The sequence below is a fragment of the Symphalangus syndactylus genome, chromosome 11 (assembly GCF_028878055.3).
Source record: "Symphalangus syndactylus isolate Jambi chromosome 11, NHGRI_mSymSyn1-v2.1_pri, whole genome shotgun sequence".
Taxonomy (NCBI): domain Eukaryota; kingdom Metazoa; phylum Chordata; class Mammalia; order Primates; family Hylobatidae; genus Symphalangus; species Symphalangus syndactylus.
In genome coordinates this window covers 52651923-52674955 of record NC_072433.2, presented here as the reverse complement: position 1 = coordinate 52674955, position 23033 = coordinate 52651923, and the positions used below count along the sequence as shown (strand labels likewise).

Sequence of the window (23033 nt, the reverse complement as noted above, 5' to 3'; positions counted from 1 at the left end):
GAGGCTAAGGCGGGTGGATCACGAGGTCAAGAGATCGAGACCATCCTGGTCAACATGGTGAAACCCCATCTCTACTAAAAAATATACAAAAAAATTAGCTGGGCGTGGTGGCACACTCCTGTAGTCCCAGCTACTCAGGAGGGTGAGGCAGGAGAATCACTTGAACCTGGGAGGTGGAAGTTGCAGTGAGCCAAGATCGCGCCACTGCACTCCAGCCTGGTGACAGAGCAAGACTCCATCTCAGAAAACAACAAAAAGAAAAAACAAGCAAACAAAAGAAAACCCTGAAGCCAGGAAAAGGCTCTGGTGGCTGAGTCGCTCGCCACCACACCACAGGACACATGCCCTGTTCAAAGGCCTAGAACCCAAGAAGTCTCCTCCAGGGAGCTGTCTCTCCAGATGGGCCCTTAAGGTTGAGGATGGCACAGATGGGACGGGAGACGCCTTCCTGGAGTGAAATGGGGAGGGCTCCCCAGAGGTGGCATGCTAAGCAGGCCTCTGGCACTGGTATTTTCCTTCCTGCCATCACCGCCAGTGACATGCCCCCCATCTCCAGTCCAACCTCAGCCAGTCAAGCCCATCCTGCCCAGCACCCATTCCTGCCACCACCATCCAGCTCATCAAGGAAACTCCCTCTATCCTCCCTGTGGCCTGCCCTCCCCGAATGACAGCCCTCCCCTTTCCAGGTCTGCTCACTCCCAATGCTTCATTTCTGTACTTGACCACCAAGGCCACAGCTGGTGACCCAGGGCCTCATGGATTCACTCCTCAGCCTTGATGGAAGAATCCAGTAGCCATCTGAGCTTCTAATTCCATCTGCACCACCCTGTCCCTTTTCCCATCCTGCTCTGGTGAACAAAATTTCAAGGATCCTCCAAGTGTGCCAAGCTCCCACTCTCACAGACTCTCCTGTCCTGTTCCCTGACCCCAACCACACTGAGCACGGCCTCTGCCCAGCCCTTGCTGCCCCAGGCTGTCCATGGCCTACCTGGCCCCACAGAGGCAGGGGGCACAGGGCAGCCTCCCTGGTCAAATACCGCCAGCAGGCTGATGTCCCCAAACATATCCACCAGCCCAGCCCTTTCTGAACTCCAGACCACACATACCATTGCCTACTCCACACCCCTAACTTGGATGTATCTCAGGCAGCTCCACTGACAGAACCCAATAACCTGGCTTCCCCCCAAACCAGGGCCTCCCTCAGTTCCCCATACATCAGTGAAAAGCATCACTACATGCTTGCCCACCTGCCCAGGCCAGAGATAAGTGGAGCCCACTGTGACTCCCTCACTGCCTGTCCCCACAACAGCCAATCCACCCGAAGTCCGTGAGTTCTATTCCAAAAGTGCCGGTAAATCTCCATCCTTGTCTGCATCTCTACAGCCGCTGGGCCTGCCCAAGCCACTGCCACTCACACAGGGATTCATGACAGCCTCCTAAGCACCTCTACCTAGCCCCAGTTCTGTGGTCCAGCCCCTTCCTGCCTGGGAATGGGACAGCCCACCTTGCACACACATGGCTCCAACTGTGTTATTTTCTGGTTGGAACACAGCAGTCACTGCCTGCTGCATTTAGACCAAAGCTCTGCCCAGAATGTTCTTACCTCTTCTCCAAAGGCTCCTCTAGGACTCTGCCTTGAGGTGATCTCCCCGAGAGGTTGTCCCTGACCATTCTGTTCAAGTCAGTTCCCTGAATTTTCTCACCCTCTCCTTCTCTAACACATGTCCCATTTTTGTCTGACATTGATTACCTGTCTTCACCACCTAACTGTAAATGCCTGTTTCATGCACCAAAGTTTCTTTCACATTGTGCCCATTATAGCACCGGCACACAGAAAATAAACAGGTTAAATGAATGAATCAGCAGTCATTTCCAAGCCCAAATGGGTCATTTCCCTGGTTTCCAGGTTTACAAAACATTTAGAGGAGGAGGGATGCTTAAAAGGGCAAGTTGTAAAAAAATCTCTGTAGACACACAGACCTCTGTCAGACAGCCTGGTGGCTGGCTCTCCTTCCTCCAGGAAGTTTGTGCTGCCAGCATGGCCAGTGACCAGGTTAGGAAGTAAAGGAGAAGGGCCTGCCATTGCTGCTGCAGCTCTGGGCTCAGGGAGCAGGTGCATAGCAGAGGCAGGGCCAAGGGCAACTCGTGATTACCTGGGGCCTGCCCAGCCACGGGGAGCCTCAGGTCCTTGCTTTGCAGGCCTCTAGCAGTGGGAGAGAAAAGTGGACTGTCCTTCCATCTGAGCCAGGAGTGTGGGATTAGCACTAAGGATGTCTTTGGTCAAAGCCAGAGCCAAACCAACCAGACCAGGTTCATGAAGGAGCTCTCCATGCTCTTGGGAGATGCTCTGGCTCCCACAAGGTCTTGGGCATCTGAAAGAGATGCCAACAACCTCTGCCCATCTTCCTGGCTCCACAGGTACCTGTTCCATGAGGGCCCCAGAGTGCCGCTCTCCCCAAGAGGTGGTTTACCTCTTCCTCCCACTCTGGTCAGTCCTACTCAGCTCCACCCAAGGGACCTGGCTGTCCCCAACACACACACTTCAAGCCTGTGCCTCACCTTCATGTAGGTGTCCAAGGCAGAATGGACATGGCGGGCAGCCGCCCAGTGGACAGCATGGTGGTATAGGGGAAGGTGGCTGTCACCACGCGGCTGGATGCCTGGAAGGAGAACACCTAGAAGTCAAATTCCTGGTAGATGTGGATGAGCTCAGGGGAGGGAGATTCCTCACCTTCACTCAGGAGGCTGCCCACAACACAAGGGCACTAGTCAAGAGGAACCGGGGAAAGGAAGGCATGTGCATGAGAGCTGATCAAAGGAAGGAGGCCCTAAGACCTCCTACCTCCTGGGTCTGTCCAGATTAGGCCGGAGAGAACTATCAGCTCTGACAAGCCATGCAGACCCGGATACCAGGACACAGCTGGCCGTTTTCCTACTGGAACCCACCTGTGCCCCCGCCCGTGGCATCCTACTGCAGGACTCTCAGCCATTCCTTCATTTATTCCTTCCACAAACATGCCACAGCCTCTGGAGAAACAGGGATTCTAGTGAGGGATTAAACTCGTTCTTTCCCTCCAGGAGGCCAGGAGAAGGAAGGACAGAGAGGACCTGTGAACCATCACCCTCCACATGTCCACTGACAGCACCACTGAGGAGGCGCTTCCACCTCCCAATGAGACCCTCTGTCAGCCCCACTCCCCATGGCTACCAGCAGGACTGTAGCATGGCTGATCCTGCAGCCTGGGCCCAGCACATCCCTATTAGCTCATGTTCCTCCTGTCTCCTGAAGAAGAGCAGGCTTCACGGGCAAAGAAATTATGGCAGGAAAGGGAGCAAAACGGAGGAGTAGGAATAAAGAGCTCAGAACCCTGCAAGGTGCTGCCTGAGGAAAGCAGGAATGTATGTGTGCACATTTACACACGTCCTTGCAGGGTCACGACCTGGCAAGTGGCTGTGGAGGGGCTGCAGGAGGCACCTGTCAGGACATGGGATCGGGATCGCTGACCTCAGGGCTGCTGATGAATTTCTGTGAAGAGATCATCCTCCTATCCCCCAGGGAGGTCAGCGACCATCCCCAGAGCCTCTAGACTTCTCCAAACCACAACCCACCAGGGAACGACCCATTTCCTAAGTCCCTTCCTGGCTAAAAGTCGAGACTGCTGGCTCCCTCCAAGTCTCTAGGCTGCTAGTACCTGCACTTCTCACTCTGCTCCCTCCAGACCTAACTTCCCTCCTCTGGCTCCCAGAAACCCCAGCCAGGCAGGGCTCCTGTGTGAGCCTCCAGCACTTCCTAGGATGGACCCAAGGCCACAAGGCCCAGCACTCACTTCTCCTCCTGGCATCAGGGACCCACTTTGTCTCACCTGCTACCTGTTTCCCATGTCAGCTTTCCAGGTGCCCAAGTCTGTTCCAGCCTTCCGGCTGGACCCTCAGGGGATATAATCCTGAATCCAGGAGATTGAGCACAGACCTCGTACCCTCAATCCTGGGTTTCGCTCACTCTAAAGGCTTGTTTCTCCCCTATCAAGGGCCTACTGACCCCTAAGTTTATTAAGTTTTCCTTTTTAAAAAACTTTTTTTGCCAGAAGTTCATGTTCATAAGGATGAGCCCCAGGTTTAAACAGGCTACTCCCTCCACCTCCACTTACTCCCTCCCCAGCCCCCCGCTCAGCACTGTGACTTCATCATCCCCTCCTCACCTGCCCTCCCATTATGGCCCTTTCCACGCCCTCTCCGAGATCCCCTGGGGATTCTCGGCACTCAGCCTCCTCTATTTTGGCTAACCCAGCCCTTTCTTTTCATCGCAGTTTGCCTTGGACGTGGTCACCTGCTCCAGGATCTTGCCTGAGCAGACCCCAGTGGTCACCCTCAGCTGTCTGCAGCTCTGGACCCATTTCCGCCCCCTTGAATCCTATGGCATCCAAACCTGCCTCAGAGGTTTCGTGGTCGTCGGAAGCAGTGAAAAGTCCATATCCTTTCCAACGGACTCTTTTCCAGGAAAGCCCCTGGAGCTTAGCTGGCTCATCCTGTGAAGCCAGCTCTGGCCACTAGGAGCGGGGCCATGAGGTCAGCCTGGAGGGAGGCTGTGGGGCACCTGCACTCTGGAGGGAGGGACAGAACAGGCCACCAGACATAGGCAGGTGAGCGAGGCAGGGGGATGGGACTGAAGTCACCTGGGCTGGATGGAAGTCAGTGCCCTTGGGTGCTGGCACCCTGCCTTCCCAGACACCGAGAGATCAGGCTTCTGAGCCTGTTGGCCATTAGGGCCAGACTGTCCCCAATGGGTGCCATTCCACCTGTGGAATCCCCCAGGTGTCTCCAGGCAGCATGCAGGTAACAGGCCTGGAAGGTCCCCAGCAGCCCAGCTCAACATGCTCAGACGTTCTGGGGTCCCCATTCAGTGGCACAAACCCCAGGACCCAGTGAGGGAAACAGGATACGCCAGGTCAAGCAGTATGGCTAAATCCATTTACTTTAAGGGTAAAGGGGTGACTGCAAAGGGGTGGGAGGGACATGGTGGGGGCGGAGCCTCCCACCCCCCTTCTCCTGGCTTTGCTGAAGGCAACTGGCTTTCAGATGAGGGTGATCTTCACCTCGTGGTTCTTGTCAGCCTGGTAGAAAAACAGAATGCAGGGGATGCTGCCCAAGCCTGGGCGCTCCCGAGGGTTCTGCATCTCACCAAACAGCTGCATGATCTGCTGTGCAGTGGGGTTGTTGTGGGGAGAACACTCCCCGGCCTCTCCTTGTGCAGGCTCCACGCTGCCGGTGAGGCTCACCTGGCAAAGATGTTTGGAGAGAGAGAGGAGGGCTCTGAGCACACTGCCAGCCTCCCTTGCTCTTGCCTGCCCACCCCGCCTGAGGGCACTACTCACCACCCTGCTTGTCGGCAGCCCTGAGCTCCGGGGGGCTGGGGCCCCTGGAGCTGGCACATGAGCAGGGCTCTGGGCAGCTGCCAAGAATCTGCCATGGCCTTCAGTCCTGGCACCCACAAGCCGCAACACCAGCTCCTGCAGCTCCAGCAGCTTCACCTAGAGGAAAGGGTGTTCAGCTTCCATGCCTGAACCCACACCCAGCCCACAGCCACCCCCCGGGTGGAGAAGCTCCACGCCCTGCCTTCATCTCCTCCTTGTCCTGGGCTAGCCTGTGGGTGTGCTCCTCCTCCTCTGGGTGCTGCTCCTTCAGCGCTGCCCCCTGGCTGAGAGAGGGCGGTGTAGTCTCCTGCCAGAGGACAGGGCTCAGATGCTGGGTTCCTTTCACCCGCTGGGCAGCTCCCCCTGCTGTGCCCTGGCCTCCACCTCACCGATGGTGTCTGTCTCTCCAGAGAGCTGGATGCAGCGATGTTCCAGCTCCTCCACCCGCTCCTTCAGGTCCACCTTTTCCTGCATCAGCTGCATAAAGCAGCTCTGGAGCCAAAAGAATGGGGTCACATCTCGGCAGCGAACTGCCTCGCTCCCACCCTTCTTGGCCCATGCCAGGAAAGACTCACTCACCTGCAGTTTTTCCATGGCTACCAGCAGGGCCCGGTGGGTCTCCCCACACACAGAATCGATCCCAGTCCGTGGGGCTGGGGCTGCTGCCTCTGGCTGCTTCTGGACCCAGGCCAGCAGGTGAGCCAGGCGCCGGCAGCACAGCCTTTGCTCCTTCAGCTGCCCGCGGAGCCGAGCCTGCTCCCCGTCTGCCCTGGCTACAGCTGATGTTAAAAATGCCACTTGCAGGCAACAGGTGTGCATTCTTCTTGGGGGATACATAGGACCAATGGGGCAGGGAGGTGGACAGGAGCCCTTCGCTTGGGGCCTCAGAGTGTGCACCTGTTGATCACAGGTCAAATGGTATCTGAACACTGGCTCCCAGGAAAGGGGTGAGGGTCCAGATAAATAAGAAAGCAGGAAACCAAAAGCATAAGAGGGTCTGAGAGGGACCAAAGAGGGAGGGGCAAAGGTGGGGCAGGGGGAGTAGGCTCACCATGGACTCCTGGCTTTCCAGGTCCTGCAGGATGCTCCACATGGGCCAAGGCAACTCCTCCTCCTTCTCCTCCTTCTCCTTCTCCTCCTTCTTCTCCTTCTCCTTCTTCTTCTCCTTCTCCTTCTCCTCCTCCTCCTCTTTCTCCTCTCTGCCTTCTCCCCCCGCCCCTCATCCAGTCTGCCTCCTATGGTGCATAGCCAGAGGGGTCCTCATGCCACCCAACAAGGGAAGTAGGGTGGGCCCACCTCTGCCTCAACCGTCACCGTATAACCCTGGTTCAGTCCCTCCCCAGAGGGGAATGAGCAGCTGTAATTTATTTTTATTTTTATTTTTTGAGAACCAAAGTCTAACTATGTTGTCCAAGCTCAGTTCCACTACCGCCTGGCAGGGGAGTTCTGACCTGCTTCATTTCTGACCTGGGCCAGTTCACCCATCCTTAGGCCACCCGGTGGCCCCTCTACTCCCAGGAGGTCACCGTTTTGATGCCAAACTTAAGTCAGAAACCCGGTCGGCATAGTGTCCAGCTGTTCTAAACTCCTCAATCCTATGCTGCTAACAGTCCCCCCTTCCTCCTGGGCTCCCTCCTCTTCCTCTGAGTGGTCTCCTGTACCTTCCCCAGGGAGAGTCATGAGGCTCAGCTGGGCCTGTAGCTGCTGGTTCTGCTGGCTGGCAGTTTCCAAGTGCTCCTAAGGGGCCAGGAAAGGAAGTTGAAGGCACAGAGGCTGCCAGGTCGTCCCCCTCGGGCCCCGCCCTCAGCAACTCCCACACCTGGGTCTCCCGCAACTCTTGGTGGGCCATCTCGGCCATCGCTTTGCCCTAAGCTTCCTGCTGCTGCAGCTGGTCCATGAGCTGGGTCTGCAGCAGTAACTGTCTGTGCAGTGTCTCCATCTCAGAGCTTGGCTGCTGACAGGTGGCCACGTTCTGCTGCAGGGGACCCAGGGACTGGTCTCTCTGCTGCTGCAGGCTCTGAGGCTCTTGGCTCTTCATCTCTACCTGCAGGAAGACCTGGGCGAGAGGGCAGGTGGTGGCCTGCTTCCAGATTCTGGGCCCATGAATAGGGTAGCGAGGGCACTGCAAGGCTCTGTCTCCTGCCCAGGCCTGTGGCCCCTTGCTCCAGGCCTAAGTGACTGCCTAGAGCCCCATGCCTCCTTCCCTGCATGAAATCTCACACTCTTCTTCCCACCACTTAAACTGTAGGCCACAGACTGGTGGAAAAGCAGAAGGAGCAAGCCACCATCTGTTAAGTGTCCAACAAGCCTAATGCTCTCCACGTATTATCTCATCTAATCCTTGGCACCTCTGTGAAGAAGATGCTAACTTCATTGCAGCTGGAGAGCCCAGAACTTGGTGTCTGCCTCCCATGGCACCGGGAAGGGTGAAGTCAGGTTAGAAAAATTATCCCCACCTCCCCACAGCCATTGGAGCAGGGCTCTGGCTCACAGGTGCCTTCAGAAGTGCCATTTCACGTGAGGGCTACACCACCACATTTGACAGGTGGGAAAACAAAGGCCCAAAGGGCTAGGGAGGAGGGCTGGCTCCCCAGGTGGGGCCGTGCACCAGCTTTATGAAGCAACTCTGCAGCTCGGCCAGCTCTTCCTTGACCTCACGGGTCTGGGAGAGCGTGTGGCTGACAGCGGTCTGGTCTCCATGGTCTGCAGGATTCATCTGCGCTCCTCCACTTGCTTCCCCAAGGGCTCAGCCACCCGCTCCAGCTCCAGCAGCCTCTCCTCCTGCTCCCAGTTCAGGCAACTCAAGCCCTCATTGTCCTGTACCTGGGCTTGGAGCTGTCCTGCCAGACTCTCCAGCTCCTCCCTCAGGTGCTCAACCTCCTCTTGTAGCTGCTGCTCCACCTCCGAGGGCCTGCTGGGGGTTGCAGGGCTGGGGGTTCAGCTGAGAAAAAAAGCAGACAATAAGGGCCTCTGGATTCTTAAAAAAAAAAATCTTCCTCTTGGTCCACAGCTCCTCTCAGGCTCCACAAACTTGGCCTCCCTGCTAATGATTCCCCACACCTGGATGGTAGGGAATCTTCCAAGCCACTTACAGATACAGACAACTGTGGGTGGCTGACAATGGGCACTCCTCCCTCTTTGCTGACTGGGAAACTGAGGCTCATGGAGATTACTAGACTTGACATCTCCTGGCACATACCTCTTTTCCTCTGCCTCAAAGTCCTTCCATCTACCCACCTCCCTGGGGCATTCTAACCCACCCCGAGGGCCCTCTGATGTCAGTCCTCCTCCCAGGTCACCCCAGCTTCGGCTTACTCATCTGTTTTCTCAATTCCACCAAGCTTGTCTCTAGCTCCTGTAACCGATTCATAATACACTCCTTCTTCTCCCTCAGTGTGCGCATCTGCACAAAGCACAGGGGGAAAGGGCCCTGGAGAGGGGGGCTGCTGGCTGGACAAGCTACCATCTCCCTCTCTGCCCCCCTCCTCCACAAAGCCCAGACCCATGACCACCTCTGGCAATACCCCTCCCACTTTACAGATGCCCAGAAAGATCTAAGGTGGGTGCTGAAGAGTCAGGTCTGTTTCATCCTCTGCTGCCACATGGCTCTCTGTCCTTTAAGAATCTCAGCAAATGTATCACTTTCCAGCTGTATTTGTCTACATGCCTCCACTACCTACAAGAATGGGCACAGAAGTTAGGAAGGGCTGTCACTGGTCCTCACCTGCTCCTGGCCACCTGAGGTCATCTTCCTTCCACATCCCTCCCTCTGCAAAGCCTCATGGCCCCAGGTGAGCTTCCAGCTATGCCCACTCCTCCATGGCCTGCCGTAACTGCTGGTTAGCATCAGGGGCTTCACACTGGCTTGAAAACTGGATGGTGAAGAGTGAGAAGTTCAGGTCTGGGGACCCCGGGCTGTTCCACACAGTGCCCCTTAAAAGGGCTAGGGCTAGGCTCAGTGTACAACTCTGTCAATAAAGATCTCTACTGTCAAGTTACTTTGCTTTAGAAATAAAAACTTAAATAATTTTTAAAAGATCTCAGGCTGGGTATGGTGGCTCATGCCTGTAATGTCAACATTTTGGGAAGCTGAGGTGGGTGGATCACCTGAGCTCAGGAGTTCAAGATCAGACTGGCCAAAATGGTGAAACCCCATCTCTACTAAAAATACAAAAATTAGCCAGGTGTGGTGGCGGGCGCCTGTAATCCCAGCTACTCAGGAGGCTGAGACAGGAGAATTGCTTGAACTTGTGAAGTGGAGGTTGCAGTGAGCTGAGATCACACCACTGCACTCCAGCCTGGGCGAGAGAGTGAGGCTTTGTCTCTAAGAAAAAAAGCCCCAAATTCCATATGCCTGCTCTTAAAGTTATTCTCAAATTACCTCTAACCTTTAAGATATGTCTCACTTTCTCCAAGATAATAAAAGATGTGGGTGAAGGAAAAAAAACCCAATCAATCAAATAGGTGAAGAGCAGACATAAACAGGCAGAAGGCAAATGGCAGCAACATAAAATAAGCCAGAGGCAAAGTATCTCCCAAACCAGAGGAGCCTCAGGGGCATGCCCAGCTGGAGAGAGCAAGTCAGAGAGGGGTCTTGGCACTGCCTCACCTTCCACTTGTCCAATGTGGGGAGTGCTACCCCACTGGAATGGTTAAGGTCAGACACCAGGACATTCAGAATGTCCTGAATCTACAGGAGGTGAAAAGGGTAGAACAAGGGCAGGGGGAGAAAGACAGAAGTGGCTTACAGAGAGGCAAGAGAGTCAGAGGAGGAGGAAGAGGTGGCTTCAGGGAAACAAAATGCTGAAGAAGAGCGGAGGAGATCAAGACCATGGTCTGGTCTTCAAAATGGCTGCCTGCTGCCTTGCCAGGGGCAGAAACAAATAGATGGAAAAGTCCCCTGAGAGATGCAGTCACACACGGTGGAGTTACCTGACCGATGCTGCTCTAAATACTCTCATTGGGGCCGGGCGCAGTGGCTCATGCCTGTAATCCCAGCACTTTGGGAGGCTGAGGTGGGTGGATCACAAGGTCAGATCGAGACCATCCTGGCTAACGCAGTGAAACCCCGTCTCTACTAAAAATACAAAAAATTAGCCAGGCGTAGTGGTGGGCGCCTGTAGTCCCAGCTACTCGGGAGGCTGAGGCAGGAGAATGGCGTGAACCCGGGAGGCGGAGCCTGCAATGAGCAGATATCGCGCCACTGCACTCCAGTCTGGGCGACAGAGCAAGACTCCATCTCAAAAAAAAAAAAAAAAAATACTCTCATTGGACCCCTTTCCTCAGGCCCAGGATGTGGGGATGAATCTGGCAGAGCACCAGACCTCCAATTCCATTTTAAAAACCAGACTTTTGAGTAAGGGTTCACTTCAACAAAGGGGACTCCCGCTAAAAAACAAGTTTGAAACACACTGATCTTATCCAATGTCATCTTACAGAGGAGGTAACTGAGGCCCAGGGGAAGAAGTGACTTTTCTGAGGTCACCCAGCATGCTAGAGGCAAAGATGAGATCAAAAGTTAGATCTTCTCCTAATTTTAGTGCCTGGGGCTCTCCTCACCACATCCTGGAGCCCTTTCGGTGACTCCAAAAGAGACAGCCTGATGGCAAGTGGCGGTTCTCATTGGCCTGGCTCCCCCTTGAGACTGGGGATGAGGAAAATGAAACAGCAACTATCATTTCCTGGGTGCCTTGGGTGTTTATAGCAGGCCCTGTGCTTGGCATTAACATAAAAACAACAATAACAAATCTCATTTAAGCTTCACAAGTGTAGGTCAAACAATTCCACCCCTATTTTACACATGTGAAAAGAGAGGCCCAAAGAGCTCCAGCAATTTGCCCTACATCATATCCTTAGCAGCTGGAGAGGTAGGATTCAAACACAGAATTCTTAACCAGGACCCAACAGTTCTTCCACAATCTAAACAACTACCCTTTACTGCCCTTGGGCCCCCTGTCCCCAGGAGCCTAGCCAGCCAAGACTCACATACCCAGGTGAGTGGCAACCACCAGAAGTGGTTGTCTCAGGGTTACTGCCATTTTTAATTTTCTCTTTCGCTCCTGTAGGAACACCAACGCTGTTCCTCCACTGATAGTTTCTTATCTGTGGAAAAGAAGAGCAGGAATTCTCATGAGAAGTCCCTACAGTCACATCCGACTTTACAGTTTTTACTGAGGCAAAAATTTAAAAATAATAATAAGTACTACGTTTATTTACTTCAAGAAAAGTAAAAGCTAAGGCCCAGAATGTGACAAGGCAAGGGTTAAAAAAAAAAGAACAAGTTTTCCTCTACCTAGCAAGCTCACTTCAAGGACAGTTATAACACTGTCCAAATAGCCAAGGCCAGAGGAATGGGCTCCAGACACCCCACCCCTTCCAGAGCAAGGTTAAAAAAAAAAAAAAAAAAAAGATTGTTTTACGGTAACTCTTTTCTCAGGCTTCTTAAGCATTATTATGTTTTACAAATGTCTATATTTAGCCAGTTCTTGTTTTTCTTTCAATGCAGCTACAAGGTCACCAACTATACAAGGTCACAAATTATGTTATGCTATAGATTACACGACCTATGACTGTATAATTAACTGCTTTTGTTTTGCTTCTGTAAGGCTGCTTATAAAAACCCCGCTCTGTCTTTGTTCAATGCTCAGCTTTCTAAATATAAATCCACTGAGCCGGTGTGTACCTAAAATAAACAACAATCTTCCTGTACTCCATATTGGTCTCTCCATTCCTCAGTTTACCACAACATTTTTGGCAACCATGAAGGGACCAGAGACGGCAGGCTTACTGTCTCCTTTGCCTCTGGGGTCTGGAGCCCTGGGCCAGGGGAACCTGTGACCCCAGGTGCTGCCAGAAAATCTTCAGCCTGGAAGGGAAATAAGCTCTCCCCTGACCCGGTGCCCCCTACGCAGCAGCACAACAAAACCTGAAAAGAACTACAGGACAATTTCAGAAACAGAGCACTTCAGGAACCACGGTAAGGTTTTGGGGGCCCAAGGCAGGAGCTGTCCCATGGGGACAGAAGGGAAGCCTAATCGCCTCCTGGGGTGTGCCAAATAGTCCAACCCAGAGGGCCTGGGGGCAACAGGAGTGGCTCATCAATTCAGATAAAACTCACACCTCAGCTGACACAGGACACGAAAGTAGCTCACTAAGTCGGCTAGAAAACTGAAGGTGGGGAGAGTGGCTCACCACCCTAACTAGAAAACTAGAGGTGGTAAAAGTGGCTCGCCACCCCAACTGCAAAACTAGAGGTAACAAAAGTGGCTTGCCACCCCAGGTACAAACACGAGAACTAAAAGTATATAAAAGTGTGTAAATGGAGGGGCCTAATTAGGCTTATCAGCCACAAAATAAGAAATCACAAATCTCTTAATGTAAACTGTATGCTCCAAGAAAATTATGGGGCCAAATAAGACTAATAACAATCTACATATGACTAATAGGAGCTACCCTACAACTCAAAGTTATAAGAAAAATAAAAAACTCTCCAAAGCCAAGCAACTTTGGAGTCTGAAAACTCCCAAAATAGGAGACAGCATAGTCGGCCAAAATGAGAAGAAAAATTACTGTACAAAAGTAAATGTGCAGCACCATAACTAGGAGAAAATGGGGAAAAAAGTCATCAAAACCGACTCCAATAAAATATATATTCAAAAACTTTTTAAAAAGTTTTACAGAAAATTACAAAGTTAACCCCCAAAAGTTAAAAACTCTCCATAAATTAAAATAACACTGTTTTAGTATTAAATAGCTGACCAAAGGCACTGTAAACTAAAAAACAATTAGGCATATATTTAAGGTGGTGACAGGGGTGGGAGGACAGCCAGGGTACCCAGACCAAATTCCTTTAAATTGACTCATGGTTAAATATAATGTAAACAAAACAGACATAAATCCAGTCCTGTTTAATGGCTTATTACAAAAAGCCAAAAATAAAATAAAAACAGCTTCATTCGCAGACACAGAGTTAAAGGAAAAGTCCCAGAAAAAGCAAAAGAAGCTAGTTTATAGGAGCCACCAGAGGGAACAAAAATTCTCCTTCCACATGTCCCAGCCCACCCCCCTTTACCGAGGCCAACAGATCCAGCTCTCCAGGATCCAGATTCAGGAGCCAGCATGCCCCAAGTCTCACCCCAAATGGAAAGACTGGAGCCTCAAGAGGCTAAGGAAGGAAGTCAAAATAGTCAAGCAGGCCGTCCCAAATCTGATCGTGCTGAAGCTATACAAATGCCTCTCAGGGAGACGCGAAGACCCATCTATTATAACGACCAGGGCCACATCTGGGTAGGGGGGCAACGGACTTTCATCTATCAGCCCTTTTCAACCACTAATCTACTAAACTAACACCACACACCATCACGGAGAAGCCCCAAGCTCTTATAAATCTCATGCAATCCATCTTTCTGACACATAATCCAACCTGGCCAAACTGCAGGCAGCTTTTGCTAACGTTGTTTAACATTAAAGAGTGCCAGAGAATGACCCAAGCAGCTCTTCGCTGGCTAGAAGCCCATGCACCAGCAGACGCAGTGAATGCTCAAGCATATGCTCAAGGCCGGTTCCCAGAAGCAGACCCCAATTAGGACCCAGCTTCAGCACCTGCAGAGGTACAGAGAGGTCGCTTTTACAGGGGCGAAGAGCTGGTAAAAAGAAAACAATTAATATAAGGAAAACTTCAAAAGTGCGTCAGAGAGCTAACAAAAGCCCAAGTTAGTTTTATAAAAGACTCTGTAAAACATTCTGGCTTTACACCCCATTTGACCCTAAGGCTGCCAAAAATCAGCACGTGGTGAACACAGCATTTGTCAGGCAAGCCCAGGGTAACATCAAGCGGAAGCTGCAGACATGAAAGCCACCCAACTTATAAAAGTGGCCACCAAGGTATATGTTAACTGTAACAAGGGAACAAAATGGGAAAGAGCAAAAGCAACAAGCTAGGCACTCCAAGGGTTAAGTCCGTCTCCCCAGCCCAATTCTATGTAGAAAAAGAGGGGGCAGGAACCAGTGCCAGGAGAAGAGCAAAGAAAAGAAAAATAAAAGTAAGTGTAAAAAAGGAAAGGAAAAAGTAAAAAAAAAAAAAAAAAAAAAAACGGAAAAAAATAGAAAAAATAGACATCAGTGTGTGGGGGCAGTGCCTGTGCAATTGTCCAGCCCCACCAGCCAGCCGCAGGAGAAGAAGAACTCAAAAAGAAAAAAAAAATGTAAATTAAAGGCTTAAGAAAAAGGCCAATCTGTTGGCAACAGCTCTTATAAAAAGAGAAATTAACAATGTGAGAGGACATGGACACGGGCATAGACATGAAAGAGATCAAATTAAACAAGGATTTGAGAGCCGGACAAGGTTAAAAAAAAGATCAATGTGTGAGATGCAAAAAAAAGGACACTAAAAAAATAAATGTCCAGAAGGTAATAAAGAGAGTAGTAAAGGCTGTGGGAAAAAAAAAGTCACCAGCTAAAAGGTGTCGCACCCTAAAAAAACACCAATATTGATCTAATCGGGGCTGCCAGGGGCTAAAAAATATAAAGACTAGAGACAGACTGAGCACCTTCTCATTAGGCTTCCAGAAGCCCATAGTCACATTAAAAGTTAAAGGCAGCAGGATTCTGCCATATCTGGATTCCAATTTCTCACTAATGGCTAAGTTGAAGAATGGCTAACATGGAGTTACAAAGTGGGGGAAACCCCTCCTCTGAGACACTAAACAGGAGAAAGAGCCATGCTTTATGAAAACTTGCTTATAAGCATAAAATTGCCCCATGCCAGAGGTTATCAGTACATGCTAGTGCAGGTTGAGGCTTTTCCCCAACAGGACAAAAAAAGCCCAAGAAGTGACTGAAGTACCGCTAAAAGACATTATCCCCAAGTTTGAACTCCCTCTAACTTTAAAGTCAGACAATGGGCCGGTATTTATATCGAAAATAGTGTAAAATTTAACAAAACTGTTAAAAATAAAATAGAAGTTACACGCAGCCTATCGGCCGCAAAGTTCAGGAAAAGTGGAACAAATGAATCGGACACTCAAGCAGCTACTAAAAAATTATTGCAAACAAATGAATCGGACACTCAAGCAGCTACTAAAAAATTATTGCCAGGAAATTGATCTATAATAATATCAGGTTTTACCTGTGATCCTCCTCCGAGTCAGGTACACCCCCGCCAAACAAACTGGGTATTTGCCCTATAAAATTTGGTTCGGTTGGCCACCCCCAAATCATAAATCAAATTAAAGGCAATCTCTAAGAACTAGAGGAATTAACTTTCAAAAAAAAATGCAGGCTTTAAAAATAGCCATGCAAGAGGTCCATGACTGGGTATGGAAAAAAATGCCTATAAGTCTAACAGACCCAGTATACCCCTTTAAACCTAGTAATTCTGTTTAAGTTAAAAAGTAAAACCCAACTTCTCTAAGACCCATGTGGAATGGGCCCCATACAGTAATCTTGTCCACTCCCACTGCTGTTAAAGTTACAGGAATCATGCCTTGAATCCATCACAGGCAGCTAAAATCAGCAGCTCAGGACAAGTAAACCAGCCAGCAGGACCCAGATCATTCAATCCAGCTAATCCTGAGACGAGACCAAGCTGCTGCTGAGGACCACAGCCCTGCTCTGGTCACTCCAGAGGCTGACCAGTCTACACATGGCTGAAGCTTGAGGAAACAAGCCCTGCTCTAATCACACACCGGAAGCTGACTAGTCTATGCACGGCCAAAGCTTGAGGACTCGTCAAGCAAGTAAATGTAATTAAAAATCTTAAAACTAATAGTTTTCCTGTAATACTATTTTCCTATTCTGTCGCTGTGCTCAACCTCCTCCCCCAAGTAAAGACCTCCTTTGTCCTTACTAAATATAAGTATGCTGTACATTGTTTTGCTGCTGTTACCCCCCTTAACCATACTAAAAAAAAACACCTATAGAAGGGTGTCCCCACTGTACATATACTACTTGGTCAGGGAACAGTTTAACTAAAACCCTATTATACTATATGTATTATAAGTGTACAGGGACTCGCTTAGAAACTTGTACTCACAATCAGACCACCTATTCAATTAATAACCCAGGAAATGGCCAGCCTTATATATGCTATAACCCTAAGTCTTTACCTGGGACTTGGTTTAAAATTCATACCAAGTCAAAGGAAGGAAGTCTTATAAGTCAAACCCAAGCCTCTCTTCCCCGGTGGCGGGGGGGCTATATCCATATACTTTAATATTTGTCAGTTAAAATCCATGAACCCAACCTATCTCACAGTCTCTGGTCCTGCAGGGTACTATACAAACTGCCAGTACAAAATTATATATATGCACCCTGTTTGTCCCTCCAAGGCCCTAGCAATAGTTTGCTGGAACTGCACAACGCAGTTCACTGACAGATCATCACTGAGGCCAGAGCCAATCTTTCTCATCAAAATACCAGCAAAACCGAATTGTAAGACAGGCACTTACAATCCTATAAAACTTACCATCTTAAAGCCAGATCTACCTATATGGACTACAGGTTACTCCATGACATTACAAAGCTACAGTCAAAAAGCTAAAATAGCTTTATATATTATAAAGAGGACTCAAACCAAGCAGTCAGCCCAGCAGCAATTCCAAGTACTTAAGTCATTCTTTGAACATGTAAACCAGAAGTTCCAGAGCCTCCTCCTTTAACCAAAAACCTATTTGCTCAGCTGGCTGAAAACATTACCGGCAGCCTAGGCATTTCCTCATGTTATGTTTGTAAAGGGACTAACATGGGAAACCAATGGCCTTGGGAAGCAGAAGAGTTAATGCCTCAAGATAACTTTAACTGACTCTTTCCCCAAACTGATGCCCACAAGTTCAAGCGTCTGGCTCTTAAAAACTTCCATTATTAAAAGATACTGTGTTGCTCACTGGGGAAAAGTTTTTACAGACCCGGTAGGAGAACTAACCTGCTTAAAACAGCAGTATTATAATAAAACATTAAACAAAACTTTGTAGCGGGACTGAGATAACTACAAAACACCCCATCCAAATCCATTCTCCTGCTCCTTTTCTCTAAACCACACTTAATATCCAAATTCTTAGCAAGTATTTGGAAGTGTTTGCAAGTATTTGGGAGCTCCAAATACCTGGCAAGCACCCCCTGGTCTTTATTAGATCTGTGGGCCATGGGCATATCAACAGTTGCCAGCTAAGTGAACAGCCTGTGTGCTTGGAACAATTAGACTGTCTTTCTTCCTACTCCCACTGCAACAGAGAGAAACTTTAGGGTATTTTATCTATAACAAAGTTGAAAAAAAATACAGATATAAAAAGAAATATAAAAATTAAAAATTAAAAAGCACAAATTGGCATCCTAAAAAAAAATTCCATACTATAGGCCAGCTACCTGGGCACAAAATAAGTCATAGGGATACTGCAGTCCTATTTACATGCTTAACCACATTATAAGGTTGCAGTCAGTACTTACAATCATCACTAATAAGACGGCAAATGCATTGTTTACTAGCCCAGCAAACCACAAAAATAAAAAACGCTATCAGAACAGATTAACTTTAGACTACCTCCTAGCCCACGAAGGAGGAGTACGTAAAACATTCAGTCTAACTAATTGTTGCCTGAAAATCAAAAACAATAAAAAAGCAGTTATAAAAATAACTACAAAAATAAAAAAATTAGCCCACATTCGAGTTCAAACTTGGAAAGAGCAGTCTCCAGATTCTCTCTTTGGAGGCTAGTTTTCATTTTTTGGAGGGTTCAAAACTTTAATAGCAGTAGTTTTAGCCATACCAAAATGTTTCCTAATACTCCCTTGTCTCTTACCTCTCCTTGTTAGAAGTATTCAATCAACTATAGAGGCAATAGTAGCTAGACAAATTAACACTCAGCTAATAGCTCTGCTTAAATATCAATCTTTGTGTAAAAAAAAAAACTTGTCTCTTCAGGCAAAACTAAGTAATAGCAATGCTTTCTACTAAACTTCTTTCATAAAAATCATCAAACGGGGAAACTGAGGCAAAAATTTAAAAATAATAATAAGTACTACATTTATTCACTCCAAGAAAAGTAAAAGCTAAGGTCCAGAATGTGGCAAGGCAGCGGTTTAAAAAAAAACAAAGAAAAGAACAAGTTTTCCTCTACCTAGCAAGCTCATTTCAATCACAGTTATAAAACAACACTGTCCAAATAGCCAAGGCCAAAGGAATGGGCTTCAGACACCCCATCCCTTCCAGAGCAAGGTTAAAAAAAAAAAAATTTTCTTTTACTGTTACTCTTTTCCCGTGCGTCCTCATGGCAGAAGGCAGCCTTTCTGTTACATCTAGGAACTGAACAGAAAGAGGACAGCCCAAGCCTCATTTCAGAGAGAAGTCTGGTATACTCTTAGAAATCTATGAGACAGTCATCCCTTAGTCCATTAATGTTTTTTCTCTCTGAAGAGAATCAAGGGAAACTGATGCTTCAGAAAGATGCTCCGTATTACCCTGTGGCACTCAAAGCCCCCCAGGTTGAGATATGAGGAAGATTCAAGCTGTCAAGTTCATTTTCCCAAGATCTGTTTCATGGTAAATAAGCAAATCTCACTCCAGGCAGGGTCTGGGCTGTTGAGGGGAGGGGCTGACTGAAAAGACTTTGATGGGGGGAGCCCAGTGGCACCTGGGGGCCCAGCCCAGTAAGCCTCGGGAGTGGCATGAGCTCTGGCCGCAGTCCTGCCATCAGAGGGGTTCTGGGGCTGGGGGCGGGGGGCCACCACCTGGTGCTAGTACCTTTTTCTTCGCAGCCGCCAATTTTCTCTGTAGGGTTTCTTCCAACATTGCAGGGAGGGAAGGAATGTGGGGTTGGGGCCACATCAGCTAGATTGCGGTTTACCACTGGGGAACAAGTCCTGTCGGCCACCCGCAGCTGTGCGACTGACCAAGAGGAAGCGTAACAGCGCAGAATGGGGGGTGGCTGCCATCCTCCAAGCCCATTGGTTGATGAGAGAGATGACAGAGAAGGAGGCGTGGCCAGGCAGCAGCATGTCCAGGGGGTTGTGAGGCGTCACAAGGAAAGCTGAGCAGGCAATTGCTGCCCCGCCCACTCTGGGAAGAGGGCCAGGGCCACTGGCTCCAGGGAGAGGGAAGGGGCGGGGCTGCCGTCTCCAGGAGGACGGAAGGGGCGGGGCCACCGGATCCATGGGCAATTGGGCGGGACGGGCTTTCCCTGGGTGGGCGCAGCAGCTTCCTGGGCCACCCTGACGCTCTGAGTCAGAGTTCCTTTACAGGCGGACCTGAGAGGCAACTCACCGACTCCTTCCCTGGACCCTCCTGCTCCACTGAACCCCCTGACATGGGAGCCTCGGAACCTAGGGCTCAGGAGGTGGGTGAGGAACGGACTCAACAGCTTCTTTCCTGACTCCTCACAGCCCTGCCCCAGACCTTCCCTTCCCAGAAATCACCTCCAAGGACCCCTAGCCAATGTTCCAGACGCCTACCTCTCGGAACACCCCATTCCTAGAGGGTACCTACCCTGATTCCGGGAGCACCTCCGCACCCCTTTCCAGCTGGATCCAGTCCCGGGCTCTCTTGCTTCCCAGCTCCTCCTCCTCCCTCACCCCACAACACCCCTTTCCTCTCAGAGCAGCCGTGGGTCCCATCAGGCTTTCTCCTTGGCTCCTCTGCAGATGAACCAGGACTTACCCGAAGGTACCAAGTGAACTTCAAGGAAAAGTCCAATTCTCAGATGCTGGATGTCTTCCAAAAATGAAGCAAATTGGTAACTTAGTAGCTGAGTCAACTATTCCTGTTAGATGGTCAACATTGATTTTTTTTTATTTTAGTATTTTTAAGTGGCAACTCTAGTGTGTGAGAAAATGAATGTGACAGCTGAATTTGTAGAAAGCTGCTTTGACTCTTGGGCTCCTTCATAAGCCCTGGAACTAAATAAAAGTCTGGTGAATACAGGGAAGCTCCCTTCTTTTTTTCCATATTTACCCCTCACCTCAACCATAATTTCACAGGTTCCTTTTTCCACATTTAAGGTGGTTGATAATAAAGTGGGAATGTACGGGATTCTCTTTAATCCTGAATTAGCAATCCAAAAATTAGAATTTGTTGCATTTCTAGAACTAAGGTCAGGGTTCCTGAGCAGGTACTCAAGCAGACACAAAGACAAAACTTCCATTTTATTTCAGAATAGCCTCCATAATCCCATGCGTTAATTCCCATCATAAATCATCTCATCTCATCTATCTATCGATCTTTCATCTATCTATCATCTATCTATCTGTCATCTGTTATCCATCTATCATATATCAATAATTCATCTATCATTCATCTGTCTATAATCCATTTATCATCTATTATCATATATCGATCATTTATCTATCATCATATATTGATCATCTATCTATCTGTCATCTGTCATTCATCTATCATCTATCATTCATCTGTCATCCATCTATCATTCATCTATCATCTATCATATATCAATCATTCATCTATCATCTATCATATCAATCATCTATCATCTATTATTCATCTATCAATCATCATTCATCTATTTATCTATCATCTATCATATATTGATCATTCATCTATCATGTATCATTCATCTATCATTTATCTATCTATGTCTATCATCTGTCATTCATCTATCATCTATCATATATTGATCATTCATCTATCTATCTATTACCTATCTATCTATATATTATCTATCTACTTATTATCTGTCTCTCTGTCTCTCTCTCTCTCTCCTCTATTAGTACTGTTTCTTTGGAGAACCCCTAGTACATATACTCTTTTTCCTGGCTCTTTGAGTATAAGGTGATTTGCTAGGGTTAAGAATGTAGCCTCCTGGTAGGTCTCAGTGAGTTGCGATCACACCACCGCACTCCAGCATGGGTGAAAGAGCGAGACTTCATCAAAAAAACAACAAAAAAAAGTAGCCTCCTGTAACCACTAGCTCATTCCTTATTTAAATGTGTCCCCCCCACCCTCCCAGAGCACCATACTTTTTGTCAATTGATCATTTGTCTTGATATACTTGACAAATGTCATTGTCACGCATGAAACATCTCCATAGCCAATAGAATGTGTATTAAAAATAACTCTTCTTCCCCTTCCACTCAAAAGAGAAGAATTCTAATATAATGGTTATATATAAGGAAAATTTTAAATCTGAGTTTACTTTTTAAATTATATTAAAACATTCACAACGTGCAACACTTTATTTTTTATAACAGATTGTTTGTGAGGCACCCTTACCACAAAATAGGACAGTCCATTGTGTCCTGTCTAACTCAAAGATTAAAATGAAAGAAATATACTTCAGCAAAAAGAACCATAGTCAAGGAATGCTGTTTGTCAGGAAGATATAAGTTCATATAAGGAAGTTTTTTCTGATTATTTTACTCTAGGGTGTAAAAACTCAACCAAAATCAGTTTGTACTGGAATACATTGTGTCATGTTTAAGTCATAGCAGCTGAGCCAGGACTATATTCTTCACTACATCAAGTAGGAGGAAGGAGCACCAGAAATACTTCTGAAGCAGGAATTTAAAGTGCGGATAGGATGGCTACCATTTAAGTGATATTTAAGTTTCTCCCTTATGAAGCTTGCAAGGCCCTTTGGAATCTGACCTCTACATCCTTCCTTTCCAACATCATTTCTCATCTTTCCCCTCTTCCCTCTGACAACCTCCATTCATCCACATCGTGCACTTCAGCTATTCTGAACTTCCCTCCTGAAACCAGCCACTCACAGAGCAACACTTTTCAAATCCTGGCTCTAACTGTGTAACCTGAGGCAGGTTTCCAAATACTGTGTGTCCCAGTTTCCTCATCCTCATTCCTAAATTTGGAAAAATAACACTCAAGTCATAGGGTCATTGTAAAGATCAAATGAGATTACAACTACTCATGTGAAATTCTTAGCATATTACCTTTCATTTAGGATATGCCCCCAAAATACTGGTTGTTGTTAACAGTGTTGACGTGTCTGCTCATAACACTCATTCCCCTCCTCACCTCCTTTTGTATACTTAGTTCCTGTGCATCTTTCGAACATCAGCTTAAATAGGAAACCTTTTCCCAAATAACCACTCCCTACCTAGGTGAATATTCCTCCTGTTTGTATGACCGTAATCCCATATCAAAGGACTTAACGTCATTTGCTGTTATCTCTTGTATGTTGTTCATATTTTTTCATTATATTGAAAGCTCCTTGAAGACAAGTGCTACATGTATTGGGATCCCCATTTAATCTCTATTCCCTATATATTATGCCCTCTATGTTTGTTGAAAAACAATGAATGAATGAAACTCAGCTGGCAAGGGAAAGTTACTTTGGCTTTCATTTAGATTTTGGGTTTTTTGCTTTATTTTCAACATAGTCATGAGCTCTTCCGCTAAAAGATAAAATCTAGACACATTAAATTTTACAGAGTTTAATTAAGCAAAGAACAATTCACTAATGGCATGGTCCCTGAAACAGAATAGATTCAGAGAGAGTCCAGCACTAGATGGTCAAAGATTTATGGACAGAAAAAAGGAAAATATGCAGAAAACGGAAGTGAAGTACAGAAACAGTAGGATTGCTTCCAGCTTGGCATTTGCCTTTTACTTAAACATAGTTTTCAAAGTTGGCTGCCTTGGATTGGCTGAAACTCAGT

At 48.1% G+C, this 23033-nt stretch overlaps 1 pseudogene; it reads right to left on the bottom strand.

Moving 5' to 3' along the window:
* Positions 1-5049: 5049 nt before the first annotated feature.
* Positions 5050-19230, bottom strand: LOC129492646 (golgin subfamily A member 2-like; annotated as a pseudogene).
* Between the last annotated feature and the right edge of the window lie 3803 nt (positions 19231-23033).